This window comes from Taudactylus pleione, unplaced genomic scaffold (genome assembly GCF_031769625.1).
Source record: "Taudactylus pleione unplaced genomic scaffold, aTauple2 ptg000037l, whole genome shotgun sequence".
Taxonomy (NCBI): Eukaryota; Metazoa; Chordata; class Amphibia; order Anura; family Myobatrachidae; genus Taudactylus; species Taudactylus pleione.
Genome location: NW_028284439.1, coordinates 20,113,062 through 20,127,618, shown reverse-complemented (window position 1 = coordinate 20,127,618; position 14,557 = coordinate 20,113,062). Strand labels below are relative to the sequence as shown.

The 14,557-nt window shown below is 45.8% G+C and overlaps 1 protein-coding gene across 2 annotated transcripts in view; it reads left to right on the top strand.

Annotated features, from left to right (window-relative positions):
• Window positions 1–14,557, top strand: part of GNB4 (G protein subunit beta 4) — a 162,875-nt gene that overhangs the window by 85,513 nt on the left and 62,805 nt on the right. Inside the window, exon 1 of one of the 2 annotated variants that reach the window (XM_088452437.1) lies at window positions 5,805–6,136. The exons of the other annotated variant lie outside the window; for it this stretch is intronic. The gene's annotated coding sequence lies outside the window, so the exon portion shown is untranslated. Of the gene's footprint in view, window positions 1–5,804; window positions 6,137–14,557 lie in introns of those variants that run through there. 2 annotated transcript variants of the gene reach the window in all.

The window sequence follows — 14,557 nt, the reverse complement described above, 5'->3', positions numbered from 1 at the left end:
CAATGAAGGACAAGGACAAGATTTATATACATTGCTGCATTAGTGATCATAACACTCAAAATAAGCAACAGAGCGTAAGAGTTAGGTACCCTAGTGGGTAAGGAGTAGATGAAAGTATAAGTAGAGGGCCCTGCTCGTGAAAGCTTACATTCTAATGGGGAGGGGCAGACAAACAGGTGTGACACAGATGGGGTAGACAGAGAGGAAGGAAAATGTAGCAGCGAGTTAAGACATATAGTTAAGGGTTCAGTAAGTGTTGCCTGCGCTCAGGATCCTGGTGCTCACAATACTGATGCCGGAATCCCGTCTAGGTGAGAATGCTGACACCTACAGGTAAGTATCCTAACACTAACCCTACCCCTAACGCTGGGATGCCAACTACATCCCATAGATAAAACATCCCATAGACCATGTCAACAAAGATAAATTATTATTATTTTGTTAACATTTTAAATATAGATCTTCCTAACACCCAAATGATTATGCCTTAGAAGGCCTCGTACAGCAACTTCCAGCCTGCACTTCATCTGCATATTGTTACTAAGCAGGAGCAAGTATCTCAACTAATTGCAGTGTAATGCACATACGTAGAAGGGCTCCAATTATTATTATTATTATCATTTATTTATATGGCGCCACAAGTGTTACACAGCGCCTTACAAAGTATGCAGCCTATTTTAAATGAGAGGAAATTCCTCTGCTGCCAAGCAGTATTTCACAAGATTGGGAATCCGCAGCAAAGAGCTTAATTGAATGTTCGTGTGATCGACTTGAGCACAGTTGGCCTGATTCAGAGCCGGTCGCAATTTGCGGTCGTTCGTTCAACAAAAAGGGGTGGCTATTCAAATGAACCGTTCGCTCTTTGTGGTCTGTTGATGTCTGAACGAGCGAACAAAACTTGCGGTTGCAATTTTGAAAAAGACGCCCCCTGGCCGCTCACACCATATGTCATGTCCGCTATTTATTAGATTAATCGAGTACATCGAACAGTGTATGAACTGCTCGCTATTCTTGTGGCTGGTGTTTGCTACCACAAATTTGCGAGCAGTTCTGGCTATAAAATAACCCAGTGACGTGGTCAATGACGCTCCAGTATTAATTATGCACACCCTTAAAACGCCCGTTTTGACCTTTAAGCACGCCTGCGTTCTGATTTCCACTCCCCATTTTCAAGCACCTTCCCCTGTTACCACCCACATACGCCTTCTGTCACTCATATTAGCAGGCATTCGCTATTTAGCGAACAAACGATTTTCGGCCGCACTGACTGGTTTGCGCATGCGTATTACGATCCGTACGCATGCGCAGTTGGGCAAACATCGCTCGGAGCGAACGAGTGGCCGCTTACGAGCGGCTCTGAATCAGGCCCAGTAGCAGTTGGGTATACCTGGCCAATGGAGGGAGTCCATGAGTATGGTATAAGTCAATCTTGATAAATAATAAATATGGCCTTACAATGCTGGGGGTAGGTGACATGTAAACATTTGGCCTCATGTCTACTACTCTTCTGAAACTTATCACTGTTTTATTTCTTATACACTATTACACTGGTTAAAAATTAAGTGGCATACACATTATACATCCACACATATGGCCAGTATTACTATTACTGCTAAAAATAGTATTGACAAAAATTATCATTACATTCAGAAATTAGACTACTGATTACTGCAACTGAACAAACCTCCCAACATTTACATTTCTAGGCGGATGTACATTTTTGTTTCTTGTGATTCTAGAGAGAATGATGCTTCTTTATAAGAATTTCTGTTACAAAGTATCAAATGCACTATTTGAGACTTACATCAAACTTCAGCATGTATGAAAGCAGATAACATAGAGAAAATCAGTTTTCTCTATGGTATCTGCAAACATCTTAATGATTTTGCAGTCGCCATGCACTTTTGTGGCTTATAATTTTTTTCATTGGCAGTCTTACTTGCCAGTGTCTATGCTGTGTAGCTGCAGCATCCGTGGAGGTCCGCCTGCGTACCAGGGGCCTGATTCAGAACCGCTCGCAGGTCTGATGGGCATTTTTTTTTTGCTCCAGCCCACTCGCAAAGCTGTGGGTGCCCACAGCTTGTGCGAGCGGCCTGGAGTCTGTTGCGATTATCGTGACCATCGGGCTTGCGATGAGACCCTGTGGTAGGGTGTCAGCTCTCGCAAGCCCGAGTGGACTTCCTGCTCTAATAGAGGAGGAAGTCCACTACTGACTTCACTAGTGATGTCAGTAGGGCCACCCACAAATGCCAGGCGTTCCTAAGGGAATGCCTGCGTTTGTACAGCCACCCCCCCCCTCCCCACCTACAAAACTGGGCGAGCTGTCACTCACCATCGACAGCCGCCCTGTCTTGTAGCGAGACCCATAGCGACGGAGCTGCCGTCGCTGGACGGGTCTCGTACAGGCGCACGCCGGAGGTGGCGCATGCGCAGTGGGGCACCATCGACCCACTTGTGAGCGCTGTGCGCTTGCGAGTGGGTCTGAATCAGGCCCCAGATATTTGTGAAATCTTGCACAAACGCAGAGAGGCCTGGCCAGGAGGCAAGATGCAGCGCATCACGACTTGCATAGATATCTGGAGTGGGGGTTCTATCTCCTACTCCGGCAGGCGAGATGTTAGTACATCTCTGCGTTATTCCTTCTTGCTTTGCCTCGATAAGAGGTGACGCATGATAAGTGCTGCTAAAGTACACCTCCCCCAAATTCTTATAAAACATAAATACACATGTGAGCTAATGGAGGACCTTAACTATACAGACATGGGCGCAGAGAGGGAGGGATACTAATTTGCTGGGCCCGTGCTTGCTGGGGGGCCTGGCGGGTGGCCGATGATGGTTGACCTTGATGGTATGAAAACATTGGCTGGGAACCATCTATGGCTTTATCTACCATTGGTTATCCCTGCTTTAATACTTGCCAGGCAGTGGACCAATCAGAGATTGGGTGCGGGGCTTTGTGGGTCATGTCGGGGATGGCACTAGGCTCTATGTCCTGGCACATGGGGGAAAAAAAACATTGTGTGACTATGTGCCATTGATGGTGAAGAACCATTAGATCTCCGCAATCAAAGGCAAAGCCATCGGTCATTGGTTGCTAACCATCGATGATTGTTAACCATTGATGGCCATCACTAGGCTGCTGTTACTGAGCTCAGCAGCAGCAGTCTCCTCTGCCTGCACCTGATATGCGGGTGGAGTGATTGCCCTGATTGCGCGCCCCCTCCCCTCTGGATCTGCCCCTGGCTGAGGGGTGCATGCCTTGTTTAATATTTTCCTGTTTGTGTATCTATCTGTATACAGGGTCGTTCGAGAGCTGTGCCGTGCCTGGGTACTGTAGGGATCATGGTCACACCCCTACAGTACCCGGGCCTGGCACTGCTCTCTACGGCCCTGTATTATACAGATAGATACATGATTGGTACAAGGTGTTTCTTAGGAAACAGGGAGATTTGGGTTCAGAAGAGATGCAGTTATGAAGTCTAAACATTAGGCATAGGTTTTACGTTTATAGACTGAGCAAATGTTATTTAACTTTAGTGTCCATGTTTTCCCTGTGACTAATGTTTGAATATGTTTTTGCTATTTTATGATTGTCTAGATTGGTAGCTTTTTTTTATGTGAACTTAAGCTGGGTACACACGTAAAGATTTTCTGTCCTACCATCCAACTAGTTGATTGGTTGGAATGAAAATCTGGTACCAAGAAATGGATCTTAGCCCTGTACCTGGAAAGTGCCTCAAAGCCCATCTGCCAATACCCACAGCAGGAATGTTCATCGATGGGTGCAAACCATTGATGGTTCCATGACATCGCTGTTACCAACAATGGCAACATCAATGGCGACCATACAACCATCGATGATAAAATCACAGATGGCAATCCCTACAATGTTGCAATAGAAGGAATGCAAATAATTTTTTTGCATGCAGGGTAAATCCTGGCTGCTCTTGCATGTAACTAACAAATGCGTGAAAGCTTTATTTTTATACTGCAATCTAGGGTCTGATACAGATTTGTACGCTATGCTGATGTTTACGCAGTTGAGCGATGTTTTGCTTCTGCACATTCGCGAAACACAGTGAAAAGTCCCACTGCACATGAGCGTACTAAAGTTTGAGACTGTATTAGTAATGTCTCCGTGATTGCAAGGTCCTGAGCAGACCACTGCGATCCATGGACTTTCCTGAGTCAGGGTGGTAGCCGAGAGTGTTTGCAAAAAGAGGACGGTCCATGGCGTGTATGGGAGTTTCAGGGGTGTGTCTACACTCGTGGCTGCATTCCCAATCGCAGAACCACAGTCTCAGAGGCCAGTTTCAGAGAAACAGTTGACCCACACTGTGCACAGCCCAAGACGTACTTGAGGAGTCAATGTGCATCCAATGTTACATCGATGTTGGGGTGTTCTGAAGCCCTGGAGGATCTGCACAATGCAGATAGGGGGAGTAGGTTTAGCACCATTTGCTCAGTCCGTCACACACTATTTCAGACGGAGAGTCTGTTAGCAGGAATTAGCATATTTTCACAAATACATTGCGCGCACAAACGCAGTTGAGAATGCAATAGCGTACAACTCTGAATCAGGCCCTTAGACTTTAGCTAGGACATGCCCCTCCAACTTTAAATCTCTATGCACATTTTAAGTCTTTAGCATCTGCAGTGCAATATAGTTTTGGCTAGGTGCATTTCTTCCTTTGCTCCCAACTCTGAATCGGCTTCCAAATTTTTTAATCTTGGATCAAAATGTTACTGCTCCTGCTGGGCTACTTTGCATACCTCCAATCTAGGACATGCTGAGCTGAGGTGTGAATGATGATTTAATGTTCACTTAGGTGGGCATTTTGTGACATCACAGCATGTCCTCACATACATTGCAGTCTGGCTAGCACTCCTCTACCTCTAAAGGGGCATATGCACTACACGATAATCGTTCATCATCCTGTGCAGTGGATAATGTGCCCACACTGAACGATATGTCATTCAGTGTAGGCACCCTCCTTCATCCCCAAACATGCACAACCTGACAATCTCGTCAGGTTGGCCTGCATGTTCAGGCGATGATAAATGCCGACAACGACCAGCTGGAACGAGCATCGCTGGTCGTTGACGGCATTTTACTTCCGATTAATTAACGATATCGTAATCGTCCAATCACTCATTTTTCTTGTGTAGTGGATACGCGCCTTAAGTCATGAGCCTATATAACCAACCAGCCCTGGGAAGTGTAGCACTGCCCGGAGTGTCCTCAGGACGCTCCAGGTGGCTGGACAGACTGCATGGTGCCTTCCTGAAGCAGCAATACTGGCTGCAGGGTGCCGTTCCAGGCACCCTACTAGCCAGAAGCAAGGGCCAGGAGGCTGCGACTGTGTTGCCCACAGAGCCCCGCACACCCCTAATTACAGCCCATGCACATCATGTCAAGCAACATTGATAGTTTTTCCTCACAGCCCATAGAGGTGCATAGGAAAATGAAAAATGACAGTGTTGAGCTACTGTGTGTAGCCAAACATTGCGGTACACCAGCTAAAACTGAGTTGTCTCCAATCTATATCTAATGACATATCTATATCTATCCATTTATATAGATGTATATTTATATAATTTATTTGCATACTTAAATCTGTTTTTGTGTTACGCAGGTGTTGCAGTGTATTATGCGAAGACGCTTATCTTCCTGTTAGTGATATTTGTATGTCATTGTTGCTGGCAGGACAAGATGATTAGATAAAGGAAGCTTTCTCTATGGTCTCCCCTCCCCTTCGCGTTATTTGGTAGCGTCCGTTCTCTTGCTGTGGGTTATACCATTGGCCTGTGAGGGGTGATGAGCATCAGGGCTGCGGTGTAGTGTGTCAGTGTTCGGCGTTACAGCGCTATAGGAGGGGACACTGTGCAGCGTCCGTACACCTGGACACCGCGGATCGGAGCTTGCCCGGAGCACCGTGCTGGCTGTCACGACTATGAGGTGTTAGTGCAGGACTCCCCCTTTCCGCGGTGTCGGTGGTTGGTGTCTGGGTGTGGCGGATCTCGGGGCCGTGTGATACAGGCTGCCAGAGGCCGCTCCTTCTAACGGGATCTCGGGCTGAGGGAGGCGGCGGGGGCTACTGAGGATCACCGGACCGGAGGCCGTGGGCCAGAACAGGTAATGTCACCGGCATGTAGTGTACCCAACCCCGGCAGTAATAGGCCTGTCCCGCCCTCCTTTCCTCACGCCCCGGCCCCATCCATTCCTTCAACCTCCTTCCGTCACACCACGGCCCCATCTTCTTTCCATCACTCTCCTTCCCTCACAACCCGGCTCCATCACCCTCCTCCCTCCCTCAGTCCCCGGCCTCATCTCTCCATCACCCTCCCTCTACACCCCAGATCCATTCTCCCCTCCATCACCCTCCCTCACACCCCAGCTCCATTCTCCCCTCCCTTACACCCCAGCTCCATTCTCCCCTCCCTTACACCCCAGCCCCTTCCTCGTTTACATCATCCTCCCTCACACCCTGGCCCCATCTCCCCTCTATTCCCATTCTCCTCCTTTCATAACCCAGCCCCATCCTCTCCTCCATCATCATCCTCCTCCCTCACCCATCCTCTCATCCATCATCATTCCTTCACACCCTGGCCCCATCATCCTCCCCCTCCATCATACTCCTCTCTCTCACCCTGGCCCCATTCTCCCCTCCTTCATCTACCTACCTTCATACCCCAGCCCCATCCTACCCTCCATCATCCTCCTCACTTATGCTCTGGACCCATACTCCATTATCTGGACTCCATTATCTTTCCTGAAACCCTGGCCCCATCCTCCCTCCTTCACACTCTGAACCCATCCTCCCCTCTATTACCATCTTCACACCCCCTGGCTAAATCCTTCCCTCCATGACCCACCCTCTTAGCTAACCCCCTCCTTCACTCACACCCCTGCTCCATCCTTCCCTCACACCCTGGCCCCATCCTCCCCTCCATCACCATCCTCCTATCTACCCACACTGGTTCCATCTTCCCCCTTCATCATCCTCCTTACCTCGCACACCATCCTCTCCTTCATCACTCTGAGTAGCTTTACTCCCTGGTCCCATGCTCTCCTCAGTCACTCTCCTTCCCTCACACCTCGGCTCCATCCTCCAGTCCCTCACACAGACCCTGGCTCCATATTCCTCTCCATCACTCCTGCCTCCCACACACCCTGGCTCTATATTCCAGTCCATCACCCTCATCCCTCCCTGTATCACACCCTGGCCCTATCCTCTCCTTCATTATCCTGAGCATCCTCCATCTTCCTTCTGCACTCTTTCTACTGTTATCTTCATGTCCCAATAGCAATCATTTTCTTTTCCTAATGAGCATTGCTCATACACCATCAACTTCATCATTGCTGTTATTTTCATCATTCTCCTTGTTATCAAAAAGTCTCTTTGGCTAAGCTTTCTAGTTCCAATAATAATATTTACACATATTCCTTATTCCTAAAGCTTCCTTCCTAACTCAAAATACATCTTTCTCCTTTCTTAAAACAATATCCATTCCTTGTGTTGGTAACAGATTAACAATAATTTTTTGACCATGTCGACTGTTGTGCCATAATGCTGTATGATTATTCGTAACTTGCGTTATTTGAAAAATGTGTGTGATCTTCATGAGATCCTCAAAGCTGCACCTTAGTCCCCACAAATCCAACCGACCCCCCTGTCAACTGGAGCCCCATACTTAATTCCGAAGAACAGTCATCATGGCTATCTTTTGCTACTAGTCATTCGCCATAATTATTTTCTTTGTCCTTTGTTTCCCCATTATTCTAAATACCCCAAATTTCGGATAATTTCAGCTATGCTACAATTTCTTCTTTTATCACACCTACATTCCAGTCAGTGCTCACAAGTATTTTCCTTTTACAAATCTATTTTTTTTTTTACCTTTCTCAGTCATTCCTAGGTAATATATTCATCCTGTGTTTAGATCCACCTTTTCCCCCTCATTGTAATTAAAATGGAGACTTAATCATTCACTTACAATGGTCTTCCCAGCTAAAAAAATAAAAAAAATAGTGATTCTACTGTTTATTTATTTTTTATTATTTTTCTAATTCAGTTGTACCACAATCATCCTTCATATTCTCGTCCATAACCAGTGTTCTGATTGCTTTTAAATAGCAAAATGTGGCAAAAGTTTCATGAGCACATTTTGTATCTATTCTAGGCCTTTTTAATAGGCCATGTTTCTTAATGAACCTATGATATAAAAATTACGTCTATGCTACTTACACTGAGCGTCTTAAAATTAAAAAGGGAAGAGAATGTTACTGGCCTCTCTGATGAAGGCTACCATAGACCTTTGTCTTCTTTTGGCCACCTATCAGTTGAACTTTGAGACTGTTAAACAATGTCCACACATATTTTCCCACACCAGGATGTGGAGTTTTCTAAAGGTAAATGGTCATGTTCATTTGTGTTTTCTTTTAATTCTACAGAAATAAATCAGGTTTGTTACATGAGTCTGATTTGTATTTTAAGCTTTGAAGACTCTTTTAAAAACAAACAAATAATATTGATGTTATTGCTGCAGAGAACCACATCTGTTTAATATAAATGCATCCTATGCCAAAGTCCCAGTTTAGAAACCGTATATGATGAAACGGAATCGGTATGAGATGCCGGCGCCCAGGATCCCGGCAGTTAGAATTCTGACGCCAGCATCTCAAAAGGTTTAACAGACCGACACTTGTTGGTCGGTATGCTAACCCTCCCCCTCTCCCTACCCTCCCCCTAACCCTCCCTCTCTGGTACCTAACCTTAACCTCCCCATTAGTGCCTGACCCTAACTTTCCACTCCCTGGTGCCTAACCCTCCCCCTAGTGCCTAACCCCTCAACACCCCGATACTTACCTTCAGTATCCCGGCGGTCAGGATGACGGTGCCAACTTGTGACCGGCGTCAGGATTTTGACGCCGGTAATAGGATCGACGGCATCCAGACCGCCTGGATGCCTAACGAATAAAACTACCTACAAAATGGGGCTGAACCATTAAAATGTTCCATAATGTGAACATAATGGAGTAGGAAATATAGTTAAATTTGAAATCTCGCATATTACTTTAATCATCTTTGAGAAACTAATTATCCACTTTGCTAGCTTTTTCTAAAACAAATACACAATAAATTGCACATTATTCAAATTGCATTTAATGTGCTGAGGAAAGTGATAATCAAATGGCTAGACATGTGGTAGAAAAGTTATAGGTGGGGGAATCCAATTAGCTGCAGGGTAAAGCTTCACGTTTCACGCCCAGAGCTATTCAATAGGTATGCACTTTCCCTGCGTGGAAAACCATGCGTTAATGCCTGCTAACCCATATAGTCCACGAAAAGTCCTGGAGTCTATGGGTTTCCCCGCACGTTTAATGCAGAAGTCCGCATTTTAAAGCAGATTTTTCTTCACAGCTGTTGAGACTGTGAGGAAAACTCCACCTAAGCTTAGCATTCTGGGTTCCCGCAGCTAATTGAATCGTGCAGCGCGTTCAATTAGCGCAGAGGGTAGATCCTGCAGCTAACTGAATAGCATGTATCTTTTCTGTGATTATCTTGGCATACCTGACTTGATGGGGCCTATTCCTAAATACATTGTTGCCATTGGTCATTATATACACTCTGCTGTTGAATGTGCCAAATGTATTGGGGAATGTTCTTGTCCTTTATAGGGCATATTCAATTAGCAGCGAAAATGACTATTTTTGCTAAAAAAAAAAAAGGCAACATTTTCACCAAAAAAACAGGCGAAACCGGCAACAGGCAAAAAAAAAAAAGAGAGAAGTTTTCTCCATCTCAGACCAGGCAAAAAAAAAAAAGCAAAATCCTTATTTTGGCTGAAAATGTGGGTATTTGTTTCAGAACCCTTTGGACATCCCCCTTAATGAAAAAATTTACCGGAAAAAAATCGTAAGGTGCATACTTTGGCAAAAAACGACTGCGCAAATTTTGGGCGGAAAAAAAAACCCATTGAAAAAAGTTTGAAAGCATTTTTTTCCTGAAAATTACTGTTCCACGTAAATTGGGGGTACGTTAAAATAGGTGCAAGTATATTTTCGTGTCGTAAAAACACAATTTTAAAAACCTTAAAAAAAAAAAAAAAACTCCTGCTGTGGCCGCATGAAATGTTTAAAACACTTGATGCATCCATACCGCCCATCGAAAAATGAGACCCAATACGTTAAAACCATTTTCAACTATTTTTTTTTTTTTTTCAAAACACAACTTACGATTTCTTTTCCGCCAATTTATCATTAGGGGGGGTGTCCAAAGGGTTCTGAAAGAAATCCCCACATTTTTAGCTAAAATTTTTTTTTTTGCTTGAACAGGGATGGAGAAAATTTTTCTCCAGTCTTTTTTCGCCTGTTGCCGTTTTCACCTGTTTTTTTTTTTTTTTTGGGCCGAAAATTTTGCAGGTTTTTTATTTTTTTTGCAAAAAACAGACGTTTTTGCCACTAATTGAATACGGCCCTTAGTTGGAAAGGTCTATCTTCATTGTGCCTTTCGGGTTCCACCATCATGTTGTTTGCCTGACATCAACAGATTTGAAATTAATAACATGAAATGTATTCTGTCCTAATCCTCCTCCTTCAGTAGTCTCTCTGGAGTGAAGCTTGACACTCATTCTAAAATTACTTCTGTTCTATTGAATAAACTGTTAATGGTGTATAATGTTAATAATAGCCCTATATAGCAGTGATCGCGCTGAGCAGAAAAATTGTGGTTCCCAGGGATCCCCCCCCCCACTTAAAAAAATTGGGATCCTACGCCACGGTTTCTGGGTCCCAGCACATATTATGGGGGATGAGGGCAGGCAGCAGTTGGCACAGTGCTGGGGTCAGGTAGTAGCTTGGGCAGTCCTGGGGTTAGGTAGCATTTTGGGTATAGGGTGGCTAAGGGCAAATAGCAGTTGGGGTAGAGCTGGGGTTAGAGGCAGGGAGAAGTTGGGGTAAGTGCAGACAGCAATTGGGACAGTGCTGGGGGAGCAAGGAGGGGGTTAGAGGAAGGTAGTACTGGGGGTAGGGAGGGGATAAGGGTAGATAGCAGCTGGGGCAGTACTGGGGGCAAGGAGGGGGTTAGAGGCAGGCAGTGCTTTGGGTAGGGAAGGACCTCCAGCTCCCTCCTATTCCGGACAATGTCTGCCTCCCTGGCCTCCTGCATGGACAGCCACAGGTGAACTTCAGATGGTATCCCCTCACTTGTATATCCCCGTTAGCTTACTTACATCTGAGTAACATCCCATAAACTGTGGGGAGAGGATGTCGTGCTGTGGCCCGGGATTCAGCACATGATGGGAGTAGGGGCGCAAATGCCGGAAGCTTGAAGCTGCGGGGCAGAGTAAGCTGGCCAGTGGCGCACTGAAAGTAACGTCACCTGCGCCGGACACAAGCGCTGCTGCTTGCGGCTGAGGAGCAGCACAAGTCAAGTGTCCAGAGGCGGCCGCAATGGTACGGCCCTGGAGCCGGCCCTGCGTGACCGGACACAGCAGGGCCAATTACATGCTGTGGCGGGTCACACAGGCTTGGGGTCCCCTGGAGAGAGGCAGCAAGCCCTGTAATCCGCACCAGCGGCAGCCCACGATAACCTAGTGGCTGCCAGGGTTAGGGGGCAGTGGGGGATGGTTGGCAGGGCTCGTGTGGCGAGTGGACAAGGAGGTGCTGAGGACTGCTGTGATTTGTTAGGGAGACACTGAGGACTTTTATTGGCTGCTGTGGCTCACATTGGTCAGTAACTAACTGCGTCCTGCGAAGACCCACGCATTTTTAAAAACTGAAAAGACCCACGCATTTTTAACTGCTTGGATCGCGTTAAAAACGCGCTATAGCGTGTATTTTGCAATCACTGTATAGTCAAATAAATAGTGGACATCCAGCCTTGTTTTTAGGGCCACTAAGCAAGTAAGTGGTAGACTATGAAGGGTAGACATTGATAGAGCTTGGGAAGAAATGTGTAAATTGATCCGTAATGTAGGCCTTTACAAAATAAGTGTACATTATTAAAAAATAGGTACATTTAGCAAAAGTAAATGATGCATTTAGTGTTTTTGTGTGGGTAAAATTTATAATGCAGATAAATATTTGTATCTTCAGTCCTCCATGGCAGCCAGGTAAATTTCTGTCCATGTTAAGGGGTCCATACATTAACAATCAATTAGGGCAAGTCTGCGTTTTGCAGATGATTCTCTAAATAAATCGGCATTATATGAGATTCACAGTTTGTCTGTTTTGTCCAAATAGTGACTGGAATTGGTGAATCAGCTCTTCCAACATGTTGAATTTTGCCGACCAATCAGGGCAGTAGATTATATGGTACTGATCAGTCATTTTGCAGTATGTTACTAGTGAAATTATGAGACTTTCACAATTGGCAGATTCGTTCTTTGCTGAAAATGGTGGACAAATAGCTGGTAAATATGGGCACTGTATGGGCACATATTGGTGGATTGGAGAATCATTAAATCGGGAGACAGGCGCACGCAGAAGCGTTTTTTTTTCTTCGTATTTGCTGATGTATGGGCAGCAATAGGTTGTCAGGCTAGATAATGCCCCCAAACCATATATAATGGAACACTTCCTCTTTCCTTAATTGTCTTATCTGTTCTTTAGTAAGGTAGATCAGACTGGCTGACACAGAGTGGATCACAAGTTGGCCGTAATTGCTCCCTCATTGTATACATAGAAAAAATGCTTATTCAGAGTTGTGTACATCTCTGCAGCCTGACTATTCTTTATCTGTATGCTTAGTTTAATAGCTTCCATCATTATCAGTGCACACATGCACCCGCTTTCTTGCTCATGTAATAGGTCTGTTTAAAGGATGTGATATGGAATAGCGCCGGGAATGAGTTCTCTGGGCTATCTAATTGGCTGCCCTGTTAACCGATGACTAAAGGATTTCTACTTGCACCCTCCTGAGGTGCAAGCAGAAATCCGACTAAACTAATGCTGCGATGCTAGTAGCAGGCTTAGCACCTGCGGTAACAGCATCACGCTCAGCTTAAGGCGGAGGATGCCATTTACCGCGACTGAACACCCGTCATTAGGCGCCATAAACTGCATCTCTCAACTCAAGTGCAGGGCATGATGGGGACAATTGAGTAGCTCTGGGCACTCATTCCTGGCACTATTTAACATTGCATTTAATTGAGTTGCACCTAAAATGTGCATATAATTTACGTAAGCACAACTCTGCATTCTTCGGCAACATGCCCTCTCTGCCCTTACTGGCCACACTTGCCTCACCCCACCCCCACTGTGCATGTGCCTACTGGGCACACTTAAACCCCCATGCACACACTTAGGACAGGGGAACACCTGCCCTCCAGAGAAACTTGCACTCTGACTCATGTTCCACTGGAGACACTTCAGGAAGCTGTGGACACTTTGACAAGCCCCAGCAGACATTGAACTTTCAGACGCGGGTTGAATTTATTTTTATCACAAATTGGGGGCGAATTAAGTGCGCTGTTGCTTGTGCCTGGGAGGGATCTCCTGACCTATTCAATTCAGTGTGCTGTTAGGTCCACTAAATGATTTCTTCTCGCACCCTCAGGAGGAGAAATCTGACTAAAGTGCCGTCCACAAGGCTGTTTTCCGGCTTAGTGCGGTGCTAACAGCCTCGCGGCTGGCACTTTAGTTGAATACTTGTTCTCGCGACTTAACAGTCTGCTAGTTGGACTTAACAGCATGCTGAATTGAGTAGCTCAGGGAGCTCCCTCCTGGGGCTATCAACGGCGAGCTTAGTTGAATCTGACCCTTTGAGACTGCTCTGTACCCGCCCAGCGCGTGATGATATAAGATCCGACTAGTGGAGAATCTAGTCACTACCGTACAGGCCGCATATAGAACAGTCTAGTACTTGCCGGCCCAAATCATTTGATTTGTGAGCGGACCAGATCACCTCTGTAAGTGTGCTTTGATGCACAATTTGTAAATGTTGATGTAGGGCAGTGTTGGCTAACCTTGACACTCCAGCTGTTGTGGAACTATATATCCCAGCATGCCCTGCCACAGTTTTAGCATGCCCTAATAGCAAAACTGTAGCAGTGCATGCTGGGTTATGTAGTTCCATAACAGCTGGAGTGTCAAGGTTAGCCAACACTGGTGTAGGGGCTTACCTGCTCTTTGTGTCCCAATGATTCTCCATCCAGGTAGGTAAGCTGTGGACTGGGCTAACAGTTTACTACCGAGACCTTCACTCCAATGTGTGCACACTATGTCCTAAGAAAATGCCCTCCTTCAATAATGTTTTACAGACTGTGTGGTGGGAAAAAGAACAAAGTACAAGACATGAAGTTTGTGGCAAACGTAACTAAAGCAGCCAAAAGAGCCGCCAAAAGAGGCAGGGTGCATTCTGCCCTTTTGACATCTGTCAGGGTGTGGTGCCCCGCTAAAACAGCCTAGCGGAAACACTAATATTTGTAGGTGACAAATTTAGGTTTTTAAGGAGACTAGCACCCCACCTACGGTTACACATAATTGAGGATCCATAATGTTGTGGGGCTGCTTTGCTGTCTTCGGTACTGGAGGCCTTAACCATATTGAAGG